Here is a 14,842-nt window from a genome sequence, read left to right on the forward strand (position 1 = left end):
AGTACGATTCCAGGTATGTGGCTGGATATACGACTTCATATCAAGCAAAAAGAACTTATTTTCCAATGGAGGATAGCATCAAAAACGAAAGCAAATCTAATCGGATCGTTAGTGTTCTCTACACAGAGAAAGAAAAATAAAAATCAGATAGGAGGTACGATAATGTGAGAAGTATTTGGCAGAGCTCTGAAAGACCTAACTTCAAACACATTCCGTGGAGTAGACGACATTCTCTCAGAATCATTAAGACCATTGAAAGAATCACTCATGACAAAACAATCCCATCTTGTATAAAAAATATGTACCACACAGGCGAAATACCCACTGATTTCAAGAAAAACCTAATACCCTCTATTTCAAAGAAAGCTGATGTTAATAGGAGCGAATATTAACGAACTATCAGTTTAATAATTCAGGGTTGCAGAACAGTTACACAAATCATTTGCAGAAGAATAAGAAAAGAAGAATTATCAGAAGCCGACCTGGGGAACATGACTTTTGGTTCTGGAGAAGTAAAGAAAATACGAGGCGAGGCCATATTGCCCTTACGGATCATCTTAAAGGATAGACCGAAAAAGGCAAACCTCCGTTTATAGATTTCTGGTGTTAGAGAGAGATTCGGACGATTTTGACTGGAATACACTCTCCGGAATTCTGAAGTTAGAGGGGATACAAGAGAGGTACCTGAAAGTTATTCACAGCTTGTAGCGAAACCAGTTTGCTGTTATAGGAGTCCATCGCAGGTGCAAATGTCTCGCACTGAAAGGTGAATATGTAGAGGAAGAATAACATCAAACTTCAAATCGCAGCTTGATTTTTTCGAGATGATAATTAAAACCTTATGATTAACCCTCGTTACAAAACAGGTTGTTAAATTATTGCAGTTTTGAGATTGCCAATAATTGTAAAGGGCGACGTTGTCCTACAAATCACTGAAATACACCAAAATGTTTACATGAAAGACTCCTACGGTGCAGCCGTTGAAGGATGAACTGATGCAGTGGCGCCGGCTGCTGTGGCCGAGGGTTCTAGGCGCTCCAGTCTGGAACTTCGCTGCTGCTACGGTCGCAGGTTCGAATCCTGCCACGGGCATGGATGTGTGTGATGTCCTTAGGTAAGTTAGCTTTAAGTAGTTCTAAGTCTAGGGGACTGATGTCCTCAGATGTTATGTCCCATAGTGCTTGGAGCCATTTGAACCATTTTTGATGCAGTGGCAACACAGAAAATTTCTCAATGCTCCACTTACAGTGGAAAAACGATATCGCGGTAACATATATTTACTGTGATTGTATTATATGTTGTATATATTATTATTTATGGTTTATTGGCTGGGGTGTCTTTAAATATCGTGGGCTAGCATGAGACTTTTAATTAACTTATACCACGATAACACTCTTACGGGCATCGGTTGCCCCGAAGTACATACGATATAATATTTTTAAACATAACGCACGACTCACCGCCTTCTAATAAATAGTTTGTGTGAGCACTGCTATTTATAAAAGAACATTTGCGTATTCTTACGCAAACTGTAATTATTAACATGGGTCTCAGGGGCTACTGGTTATTTATGTACCAAATTTCACAAAGATGAACTGCGATATAGCGGTGGTTATTGAATGGAATGATTTTCAGTATTTCTTGTTCATTATTTGCAAGGCAAAACTGGAGAGAATCTCATCTGCCGTTAAGCCGCCAAAATGAAACACGTTGAACTCATTCAGTACTGTGAATTTTAGTAAATGAAATCTGTCACTACTCTTTTTAGCTTTGAAATTAATGAAAGATCAAAACTGAGAAGCCTCTCGCATTTACATTTAATATTATAACATGAATTATTAATTATAAAAGATCGTCAGCCTAATAGCCGACCAAATGCTGCTAGGGAAGAAGAGCTCCCCGCAACTCGAACTTCTGAAAAAAACTTGGTTAATGATAGTTAATGGTTGCGACCATGAGAGGTGACAACTAAGTCAATAGTACACACTTTATAGTAACAATTTCTATTATATTTTCCTAAAATAAAAAAAAACGTACATTAATTATCAGACAGCGCTACAATGGCGGCCTACCGCTAGACGAAACAAAACAGGAGAGAAGGTTCAATCAAAGCATTGTATCTGATCTTCAAGGCATATGTTACACAGAGATTATACAAAGAACTGTTCTTTGTTAATTACATCGATAATTGTGAGTTTTGATAGTAATAATTTACATTCTTTACTATTTGTTATACATCGAGCAGACGTACTTAGTCTTCAGATAATCTATGGTTCACACGTCTCATAACAAAAACTTCTTTTCCCTTTCTCCAAATGTCCATTTATGTGACGTACCGTCACAACGTCCGACAGTTGATGATAAAAGCTTATCCAAAACAGATCAGTATAAAGTCTAGCAAGGTCATCCGAAGACCAGTATCAGTTGCAAAGCGGTTTAGAAAAGATTGCTGTATGGTGTGGCAGGTGGCAGTTGACGCTAAATAACGAAAAGTGTGAGGTGATCTACATGAGTTCCAAAAAAAATCCGTTGGAATTCGATTACTCAATAAATAGTACAATTCTCAAGGTTGCCAATTCAACCAAGTACCTAGGTGTTAAAATTACGAACAACTTCAGTTGGAAAGACCACATAGATAATGTCGTGGGGAAGGCGAGCCAAAGGTTGCGTTTCATTGGCAGGACACTTAGAAGATTCAACAAGTCCACTAAAAAGACAGCTTATACTACACTCGTTCGCCCTTTGTTAGAATATTGCTGCGCGGTGTGGGATCCTTACCAGGTGGGATTGACGGAGGACATCGAAAGGGTGCAAAAAAAGGCAGCTCGTTTTGTATTAACACGTAATGGGGAAGAGAGTGTGGCAGATATGATACGCGAGTTGGGATGGAAGTCATTAAAGCAAAGACGTTTTTCGTCGCAGCGAGATCTATTTACGAAATTTCAGTCACCAACTTTCTCTTCCGAATGCGAAAATATTTTGTAGAGCCCAGTCTACATAGGTAGGAATGATCATCAAAATAAAATAAGAGAAATCAGAGCTCGAACAGAAAGGTTTAGGTGTTCGTTTTTCCCGCGCGCTGTTCGGGAGTGGAATGGTAGAGAGATAGTTCGATGAACCCTCTGCCAAGAACTTAAATGTGAATTGCAGAGTAATCATTTAGATGTAGATGTAGATGCAGTTGGTGTAGAAATGAATTTTAATTATCTGTTTCTCCACTATGGAACGTTTCCCTCCATTTACCCCATGCTGTACTGCCGTGAATACACTGTGGCCAAAAGTAATGGGACTTCAAAAAAAAAACTATGTGGTGAATTCGTTTCTGCACAGTCCCAGTAGAGAAGGGTCTCTTACACCACAGACTGAAATCAGCAGTGATCTGATTCACAGCAGCACGTCGACCGCAAAGGAAACTTCTGCGGAAGCGACGTGACGTCCGTTTATCAAACATGTGTGATGTCTGTGTAGCGGGGTTTCGTCTGTGGAAGCGTTGTCTCTGTGATAATGAAGATCCATGTTACGTTGTTGACCTCGAAAACCAGACCTCTAGTATCATCTCCGATAAGTTGTGACTCATGCGCCTTATCATCCCATTTTGAAAGACGGTTAACCCGCGATGTGCTGCCATGTTCACTGTACATCAGCCTGCGATTGACTGTCCTAATATTGTACATATACTCGCGCTGTATGATGTATCATTCGGATGTCATACCTGGCAGATCTTCAAATGGAACAACCCTTCTCGAGACTTTTACCAATTATCTCAAATGATACATATTATATTTATAAAAAAAATCGCATTAAAATTTGAAACGTTTTTATTCCGTTTCAGTGTCCCACTTACTGGGAAGACAACCCTGAAGTTGTAGCAGTTTTATCTGTAAAAATGAGTATCTACTTAGTAAACAGATATCACTATAACTGCACAGGTGGATGAAAATGAGAAAGACTCTTGAATGCTTCGAGGCATTTAAACGTAATAGTCTGACAGTTAGGTATAACAAATGTTTAAAGCTAAAGACCTGAAACGCACGACAACTAAAAAGGAGAAAAGTACAGACAGACACAGAGGGCAAGAAACCTGGGCTGACAGTCTGTCGAGCAGGCACGTCTATTGCCCTGTGGATTACCGAGTCCAAGTACCTTGTAGTTCCACGTCCAAGATTTTATTCGAGAATTCTTTTTTTTTAACAAGAATCAGCAGGGGAAAGACAGCATCGTGCTGAGGCAGAGAGCCAAGTTGACAGTTCGACGAGAGGACGCGTTCACTGCCGCGAAGATTACTACGTCCACGCTGTTTACGGGCCGTTTGTGAGATTTTACATGCGGATGCTTGCTGCAAACCGTTCTTGTTAAAGTAGTCAGGGGATGGTTACCAGGCAGCTTCTAAAACAGTGCTGGGCTCGAGGCCCTTTGTGGACTGACAGAGTTCAAGTGCAATACTGCGAAATTCGAAAACTCACCACGACAGCTGTTTCAATTACTTGGACTTAAACACTCCCCACAGATAAATTACATAAATGAAAAGATTCTTGATTTAACTGTCCGGAAAGGGTCCCGAACAGTTCTGCAGTGCCTAGGAAACAAAACACGTTACTAACGGACGTCGTTAGACTTCCTGGTGAATTCGTTGCACCACTTTTTGAAGAGACAGAAGTGAAAGTAACGGCAAGTTTACTCATGGAGATGTAATAAGGCACTTACTATTCATGAAAGCGCATAAAACTCCTGATAAGTAACGTCGGTTGCTTTCTAAGACTTTCAGAATGTCTCTATGTATAAGACAGTCGCACCTTATAAAACTGTAGCGAAGTGTAGGGAGGCCTAGTGATGAAAGCATTTAGATCAGTTACTTCTCTTTCTTTGTATTAATTGGCCTAATTATATTCCTTGTTCTGTTTTAAGTCCCCTGGGCAGGAAAGAGTAACTACAAATAAAAGATCTTTTAATTATCATCTCGAAAAAATCAAGATGCGAATTTGAAATTTGATGTTATTCTTCCTCTACATGTTCACCTTTCAGTGCGAGACATTTGACCCAAGAAAAACAAATGAACTGCAACTCTTCATACATTGGCGCCTATCTATGCCTAACCCAAAAGAACTAACCTAATATTAAAGGGGCTAGGAAATGAAGGAAGTAGTGGGAGAGTGCACACAGGGAAGAGATCAAAATAAATGGAGTTGTGTAGAGGAATTTTTTTAATGTTTTAAATTTTTATTAGCATTATATACTAGTATTCCACGAGTCGCTCGCAACTTCGAATGGTGGGTCATCCAAACATGTCTCCTCGAAATTTTTATGGCGTTTTCGATTGCAGTTCGTTCAGAATATCATGCCGGTAAGATAAGCAACGGCATCTCAAGGCTTGGACGTTCTAGCTGGAAGGCAGCTCATGAAAGGAGCCCTGTAGAAAATTTGAAAATAAGTAATTATTTTCAGCCATAATGGCTATGTTTGTGAACCGTGACTGTGTGGGATAATTATTTATTTCAAGTTTCTGTTACCAGCCATTGAAAAGAAGTGCTTGTATCTGGGGTTACGAACCATTGCATATTGTCGATCATTAAGGTACGTCCAACAACCCAGTTTCGATTTCTCGTCGGTGCCAAAAAGGTAGCGAGCCGTGTGACCGCATATCCAGTTCACAGGGTAGATTCAACGTCCCTTAAAAATAATTAATTTTTGATTACGTTGACTGTATGTCTGAACTGTGGAATGGATGTTAAACTCGAATTATCGTATAGCGTGTTGTAACCGCAAGTGGTGTGCTTACTATGTGTTATTGATAGCAAAAGCTTTATACGCGTTGATTAGGCAATGCAACTCGCAATACTAATAAAGAAATACAGTCGCAACAAAATACATTCAGCCCCTTAGGCACTGAATCCTGTGGCCCTGTTCGAAATTTGGTCCCTTTGCACATAATAAATAAAATGAATAATTTTACCTCTAAAGCAGCAACGGTGGAAAGCGTTATATTCTGGTCTCCCATGAAAAAATAAAAATATGCTAACTACAGGTTCAGCGGTGTGTGATGCTGGCAGTAACACTTTGAAATGTACATGACATTATTTTGACTGATAAATGAAAACATTTAAGAAAAATCCAACTTCTTTGAAAAACATATATCCTGGACAGGCAGGCGAATTACTGAGTTTTTTTAGTAAAATTATATTGCAAGTTAAGTTTGGCTTTTCAAAACATCTGACAATTGAAATTGCATTGCTCAGAAAATTACATCATATTTACCAAATGACCCATAAACAATAAGATTTATGCAGCAAGTATTATCTAACCTCACTAAAAAGGCATAGCTACAAATCATCAGATGACATGTACCTGTGTTAACAAATATTAGAAACATTAGAAAAGGGAAATATCTAACTAGCCACTTCATAAAATCAGTTTACATGCATTCTGGGGTTACTCAACAATTACAAATTATCAGCCAACTCATCTACACTAACACGCTGGGAAAAGTTATAAATATTTAACATCTTTACTTTGCTTGCGAGAAAACTTGTGCTTACATGTTCTCGTTTCCTACATTAATCTAACACTTGGTGGCGTCACAGAGCACACCACAAAAACGGCCTGCCCACTACTGTGGGCCAAGTGCTCTCTTACTCCAGCACCACAATCTCAGACCAGAAGCAGTATTTTTGGCTCTGTGGTTGAGCACAGTCAGCGATCAGCTTTGTAGAGCCGATCAGAGACATACATCGTCTACAATACAATAGTTTAATTTTAGTTAACATTAACATTATTATCATATTGGGGCGCCACATACGTGTGTACCCCAGTAGGCTCCTTTCATAATGAATCATGTCCGGGAATAAAAGCGCCTGGAAGGCGATCTGAGAGGGTGTCTGTCGGGTAACGAAAGACAAGGTACGCTGCGCGAGCCTCCAACGTCAGACAACGGACCAAATGAGAACTGGTGGACGACTGTATCTTCCACACCACAGTGGACACATAGTGGTGTGTTAGCGAGCAGATGCGGTGCAAACGACACTGGTTGATCTGCTTGCCGTTAACGACGATATATAAGGCGTGTTGGACGCTGGTGTCGAGAAAGCCTACATGCATCGCCTTCTATACACGACCCCATATGATCTGGAGAAACTTGTATTTTATGGTATTGGGGAGCCGCTAGATTTGTAATGCATCGAGTACAGTCTTTGTCCGGAGTATTCATGGAAATGATAAGGAATAGAGGATGTAGTGTAGCACCAGAAAGAAATGCCGAAATCGATAAAAGGTTGGTGGAATGTCTGATAACACGACTGAGGCTGATAAGGGGACTGGCGCTTATTCATGTAAAGCAGTCTGATGAGGCTCATCAGGTAATGGCGCTAGACTTTCAGTTGGGAGCTAACAAACAGAGTCGTAGCTTCGTCCAGTTCATGGAATAATCCAACCCCACGATACTCTTGTGGGAGGGCAAGAGTGGCATATTGACTTTGAACAACATTCCAGTACTGACAAATGATCCCATCTCCATCAACGTATGACAAGCAAGGGTAACTGGGATTGGGAACACATGTGCCCTGTGACGGACGCGAGAAGCATGGTGGATACTCATGTATCGTGCACACTTTACGATGTTGAGGGGTTGTTCAACGAGACCAGCTCTGAGCGTTTGGAGCAGACGTCTGCTGTTTGTTGCCACCGAACAACGAAGATCATTCGTAAAGTCAGTGCTCAAACAGGGGATGGTAGTGGCTACTTTTTGAGGAGTGACACATCTCTCAGGCAGCCCTCACCAATGAAAAGTACCTGCGATTTGGAAACGTTAAGAGAACTGCCTGCTGCCTCACCATATGTCGCCGACCATGTCAGAGACAAGGAGATCTCATCTTCACTGCGTAGGTAGAGGACGAAATCGTCAACTTAGGGCATACGACAGAAGCGGTGTCCGAGCAATGGCAGGCCAATTAGGCGTTAGCGAAGTACCTGGAGAATGCTTTCAACGCCAAAGCATACAGTATCGTGGAAAGTGGGCAACCCTGTCGGACGAAGCGCTCGATGGCTAGAGGCGTGGGTGAGGTGTCCGTACTCTTAAAATCGCGCCACTCAAGAGGAGTATTACCACTGTTGCTATGTGAGCTGGAAATCCCATGTATTGCAGGAACATCTTCAAAGCCGGCCGGTGTGGCCGAGCGGTTGTAGGCGCTTCAGTCTGGAACCGCGCGACCGCTTCGGTCGCAGGTTCGAATCCTGCCTCGGGCATGGATGTGTGTGATGTCCTTAGCTTTAAGTAGTTCTAAGTTATCGGGGACTGATGACCTCAGATGTTAAGTCCCATAGTGCTCAGAGCCATCTTCAAAGAGATGTGATTGACTCGGTCGACCGAAGTCAAGCAATGCCAATGCACCAGGCAAATGTCGCGACATGATGAGAGCGATTATGTCCCCCTAATGGCAGAGGGCCATATGATAGTGTTGTCACGACCCAGGAAGTCTGATCAAGGGACGTGAATTATCGTGTTGCCTCCATCAGTTGTGAACAGTAGAAAATTTTCGTGTCACTGTTGAGCAGAGTGATGAGCAAATCACAAATTTGTTATTGCCAATGCGGTTCAACGACTGGAAGGTGTCTGGGATCGTAGTTGTTGGAGACGTAAGTTCACGACAAATGGTCGTCCAAGTAGATACCAACAGGTAGCCGAAACATTAAAAAATCGAGGGGAGACCGTCAGGTCAAGGGGACTTATTGGCGGCTCCTGCCCTGATAGAGTCTAGGACATCATCTATGGTCACGTCTTCCCGAAGTTCTTGAGCCATATCCTCCGGTACACCGCACTGTTGATGGTGAGTGCCGCCATCTCCTCAGTTAAAATTGGGTGACATGGGACAGCAGCATACAGCCAGGTGAAATGGGAATGTAAAGCATAATCAATGTCACACTGCATAGTGTATCGTCGTCCTTCTGCATCACTGAGGTTGTGTATGAGAGCTCGACGACGATGCTGGAGTTCTGTGAGGAGGTGGTATATCGACGGCGTTTGGTGAGGCACACGGTCATGAGTGCAGGACCTGACAAGGGTCCCTTCCAAGTGTCTACGTATGAGTGAAGTGATCCGTGGTTTAGCATGATGCACCGTCACCTGATGAGCAGGAGAGACTGCCATCGAAATGCAGTCATGTAAGATCTCGTGATAAAAGTCCATGGTGCTCATTTCTACAGAGCGACGTGTGCACAGTCATCATTCTTGCAATACAACCATTTTGTATTGAGATAGTCATGGCGAACGCCGCAGACGCGAAAGAAGGAAAAGCCGTGTACCCAGCGTGTTTATACCAACTTCAGTCGGTCATGTGCATAACAGGTGTGTTCATTTACGTATTCTGATACATACAGCGCCATCTATTGATCCATTTTCACACTATTTCTTTTTCTTGTGCCATACGTTTTCTCCTTCCTTCGATAATATTCCGTTGCAACTTTGACATGATTCTGACCAGTGCCGTTATTTCTACAGCGTTTTGAAAGTTTAACTTTTAATTATAATCACCCTGTATCTATATTTCCTTTCTGATCATTCTATATACACACTGGACTCGCATTCGGGAGGACGGCGGTTCAATCCCGCGTCCGGCCATCCTGATTTAGGTTTTCCGTGATGTCCCTAAATCATTCCAGGCAAATGCCGGGATGGTTCCTCTGAAAGGGCACGGCCGACTTCCTTCCCCATCCTTCCCTAATCCGATGAGATCGATGACCACGCTGTCTGGTCTCCTTCCCCAAGCAACCAACCATTCTATATACAATATGTACATCTTAGTCTTACGTTTCTGATCATTTTCTTCTGTACGGAACATATAAATGGAAAATAAGGACTAGTAGTAATGAAGAAGAAAAACCACACGCACATACACATAAACACAAATGGATATAATATTTGTGTGTGCACATTGTGTGCTATATACGCACAAATAGAGTGCAATTAGGCATACACACAGACATACACACACGCACGCACACACATCATAACAAGCGGCTCAACCAACTATTCCCAACATATGGCATCTCTATGTACAAATAGCAATGTCCTGAATAACTAGCTGACTGGATTATCATCGCCGAGCTAAAACCGCAGAGGGTAGAAACTTGAAATTTGGAGAAGGTTTGGATCTAATACTGTGGGCGATGTTTAAGAAGGGATATTTCGAAATTCCAACCCTATGGGGGTGAAATAGAGGATGATGTGTTTTTTGAAAAATGTCGCTAATATGGCAATTTTGTAGTTAGATCTACTAAAATCGGTATTTGGTTTCTAGGTCAAAAATAAAGACATATGAGTTTCAGCATTTCTGGAAACTGAACGCTAGGTGAATTAGTGTGTGAAAGCTTTTCTTTGAAAATATACCATCATCAAAGAACTACTAAAGTATTTTTAAAGCTGCATCTATGAACACTGGTAACTAACTGCCTTCTCTGTTACAAATAAGAAAATACATGTTTCATTGTTTATGGAAACTGAACTTCTAAGGGGATGAAATAGGGGACGAGATTTTTTATGAAAATATTTTATTATGAAATCATTTTAAAGCAAAACCTATGACAATTAAAATTTGATTTCTCAGTTACAAATAAGAAATATGTGTTTCACTGTTTATGGAAATTATACCCCTATAGGGGTGAAACGGGGTATGAAAGTTTTCATAGAAATACTTCATCGTGCAAGCATTTTTGAAGCTAAATCTATGAAAATTTGTATTTGGTTTCTCTGTTAGAAACAAAACATATGCATGTTACTGTTCTTGAAAATTCAACCCCTGAGGGGGTGAAATAGGGGTGAAACGATCTATGAAAATATTTCACTGCAAAAGCAATTTTAAAGCTAAATCTTTGAAAATTGGTGTTTGACTTCTCGATTATAGATGAAAAAATACGTGTTTCACTTTTTTTGGGAATTGAGTTCTTAAGGGGTTGAAATATGGTCAGAATTAATCACTGATTCATCGCCCAGCCCAAACCGCTAAGGATAGAAACTTAAAGCGGGTGTGGAACTTATACTCTAGGCGTCGTGTAAGACGGGATTTTTCCGAAATTTCACTCCTAAGTTGGTGAAATAGGGAATGAAAGACTTTTTAGAAGTATGTCGCTATTAAGGGAAATTTGAAGCTAGAACTACGGAAACTGGTATTTGGTTTCTCAGTCAGAAAATAAAAAATACCTGTTTCAACATTTTTGGAAATTCAACCACTATGGGCGTAATACAGCGAGTGAGAGTTTTTTGAAAGTAAGTAATTACTAAAGAGCTACTAAGGAATTTTTAAAGCTACATCTACGACAATTGGTATTTGGTTTTTTGGTTAGAAATTAAAAAAAAAAGTATTACAGTGTTTCTGGATTGCAATAGGGGATGCAAATTTTAAGAAAATATTACGTCACATTAAAAAATTTTAAATCTAAATTTGTATTTCATCTCTCAGTTAGATACAAGGAAATATTTGTTAGGCGATGGAAGTTGCTATGGAAATACCTCCACAAGAACGCAAAAGGCATGATTAAAAAAAAACTTTGGACTCCACCTACTGGAATCGCCTTTTGGTCAGAAGTACATTCGGCAAAGACCATCTTTATGTATTCTTAATTAGAGTGAAAAGCTTAAAAGGTATTGCAATTTGTGAATAACATAAAAATTCGATTAAACAAAAACAAAAAAAAGTCTATCGGCTATACAGTCTATGCGAGCGAAGCAGCGGTCGCTAAGCTAGCGACACAATCACTCTATGAATAATGTGAATACGGGACGATCCCGACACCGTCCCATAGATGAAGTGTTTGTCGTCATGGTGCGACAGCCCTACTTTCAGCCGCAGTGCAGTAGGTAACTCATGGCCTCTCCATAGAAAGACTGCTCGGTGCACCGTATGTGCAACAGTGCCAATGCCGGAGAGTAGGTACCTTTTATAATTCTTTACCTAGACAGCTTTTGAGGCAGCACAATGCACACCGTCAGCCCACCTCCAGGTGGTAACTGTAACTATGCGATATGTGTGCTTTTTCGATCTGAGCCCTCCAAATTCCATAATCTACGGACCATTCGCCTCGAATTTTATCAGGCCGAAAGTGCCGGTAATTGCTTATGGCAGTTTTTAGTATGCGGTGCTTTATGTGATTCTAAAATCGGTTATTAGATTGAAACGTCGGCCAGAAATATCATCTATTCCTAGGTACACTATTCCCCAGGTATAACAGTCAGGTATAGTATGGAAATTAGTCCCTGATGTCATGACACATGTCCGATCACTTCGTCAGTGTTCTTCATATGTTCCTTTCAACGCCTATTCAGCGGAGAACTTTCTTACCAGTCCGCTTGATTTTCAATAGCCTTCTATGGCATTGGCAAAGGCCTTGTCGCAGTGGATACACCGGTTCCTGCCGCGCGGGTTTAGCCGAGCGGTCTGAGGCGCTGCAGTCATGGACTGTGCGGCTGGTCCCGGTGGAGGTTCGAGTCCTCCCTCGGACATGAGTGTGTGTGTTTGTTCTTAGGATAATTTAGGTTAAGTAGTGTGTAAGCTTAGGGACTAATGACCTTAGCAGTTAAGTCCCATAAGATGTCACACACATTTGAAGATACACCGGTTCCCGTCGGATCACCGAAGTTAAGCGGCGTCGGGCGTGGCGTGCACTTGGATGGGTAACCATCCGGGCCGCCATGCGCTGTTGCCATTTTTCGAGGTGCACTCAGCCTCGTGATGCCAATTGAGGAGCTACTCGACCGAATAGTAGCGGCTCCGGTCACAGAAAACCATCATAACGACCGGCAGAGCAGCGTGCTGGCCGCACGCCCCTCCTATTCGCACCCTCTTGTGAGGACGACATGGCGGTCGGATGGTCCCGATGGGCCACTTGTGGCCTGAAGACGGGGTGCTGCTTTTCTATGGCATTAGACAACGGCCCTGCCGCAGTGGTAATACCGGTTCCTGTCAAACCACCGAAGTTAAGCGCTGTTGGACTTGGCTAGCACTTGGAGGAATGACCGTCCGGGTCTGTTGAGCAGTTTGGGCAAATAGGATTCATTTAGCCGTTGTGGAGGCAATTGGGAAGCCATTTGATTGAGAAGTAGCGTCTCCAGTCACTAAAATTGACAACGGCCGGGAGGGCGGTGTATTGACCACATGTCCTACCATATCCGCATTGAGTGATGCTCGGCTGACGATGACACTGCTGTCGGCCTTTAGCGCTGGGTTTTCCTAGGCCTGTTCAGATGGACAGTTTTTTTTTTTCTACAGCACTTCACCTCAAACGCGTCAATTTTTTTCTGTTCCGGTTTTCTCACAGTCCATAATTCACTACAATATAACACTATGATCATATACATTCTCAGAAATGTCTTCCTCAAAATAAGGTCATTGTTTCTGTAGCGCCAGATACTCAATGGATACGACTGTTTCCAAAGGGCGTTAGGCTTACTTATGAGCAGTACGTAACATTTGTTTACGTTGGGGGTCAACTGCCAAGCCAGGCACCACGCTTTGATCCCCTGATGGTCCTCCGGCATTTCCTTAAAGTCTTCCGGCGTTGCTTTCTAATGCAACTCATTTTTTTCTGAAAACTGGGTGTTTTTATTCAGGATTCCAATACACCAAATTATTCCACACTTTTTCGGCTACAAAACGCTCCGTTCAGGGCGACGATCTTACGCCACCTTACTGGGAGAGCCTGTATGGCGGCATTGTACCACTCTATTGGTCGACGCCGGAGCCAACGTCTCGCTGCGTGAAAACCTTCTCTTCATCCAAGTACTGCTTCTCGCGGAGTGCATCCTTCATTGGGCCAAAATGATGAAGGCGCGAGATCCGGGATGTGGGGTGGATGAGGGAGGCTTTGTGAGCTCCTGCCGGGTGCGGAGGCTCGTATGAGGCCTTGCCCTGTCATGCAGGATAAGTTTATTGGTATTTTTGTGGCGATGAACACGCTGAGGTCATTTCTTTAGTTTCCTGAAGATAGCACAATACATTTCAGAATTTCTCGCGTCCGTCGGCCGTCGTAATTTAATATATATATATTATTATTGTAATTATTATTTTTTGATTGTTGCCGACTTACGTGGTGGGCCTTAATAAAAATGACATTTAAGTTGAACAATGTAATAAACTTTTCATATTAATTTCCTCGGCTAGTCAGTTCACTTTAAAGCAAGAAATCTTTAGTTATTAATTAAAATTGCGGCCCACACACGCGCGAGAGTATTTTTCTTACCTCCGTTAACCATTGTATTGTAGTCGGAGTCCAGGCTCTGGGTCTCCGCTATGGTATTGAGAATAAGAATCTTAAACCTAAGTATTTCTGCAACTTCGTGCGGCTGTGGAGAAATATTAATATTATGCTAATAGCGGGCGAGTTTTCCGCTTCCGCTAATTTTTCATAAGTTAATATCGCCACGTAATGGCGTCGTTGGCTGCATCGGCCGCTGCGATTGTTGAGCTGTAAATTACTTGAATGCAGGTTAATTCAAGGAAGGCGGACATGAAATCGGGATCACCTCTTACAAATTAAAAGTGCACAATAATATTAAATCAGTATATTATATGCTTAACTCATACAAATATGCTTACATTTGCCAGCACTCGCAAGATGTCCGTCTGTACACAATAAAGACAAGGGAAGAAGTAATGAAGACGACTAAAAAATTAACAAAAGAGTGTATCTTGTCACCTCTTTAGATCATTTTGTCATAAATTATTTCTTTGCATTTGAAACTTGGTCAGAGAAATTATTATTTTACGGCTACATGAAGAAAAATCTCTTACAAATTATGAATGTCTTCTTTATAAATATTGTTTTTAAGTCTTTTCGTAATATGGCACTGGGGACGCTATAA

Source organism: Schistocerca serialis, chromosome 4 (assembly GCF_023864345.2).
Source record: "Schistocerca serialis cubense isolate TAMUIC-IGC-003099 chromosome 4, iqSchSeri2.2, whole genome shotgun sequence".
NCBI lineage: Eukaryota > Metazoa > Arthropoda > Insecta > Orthoptera > Acrididae > Schistocerca > Schistocerca serialis.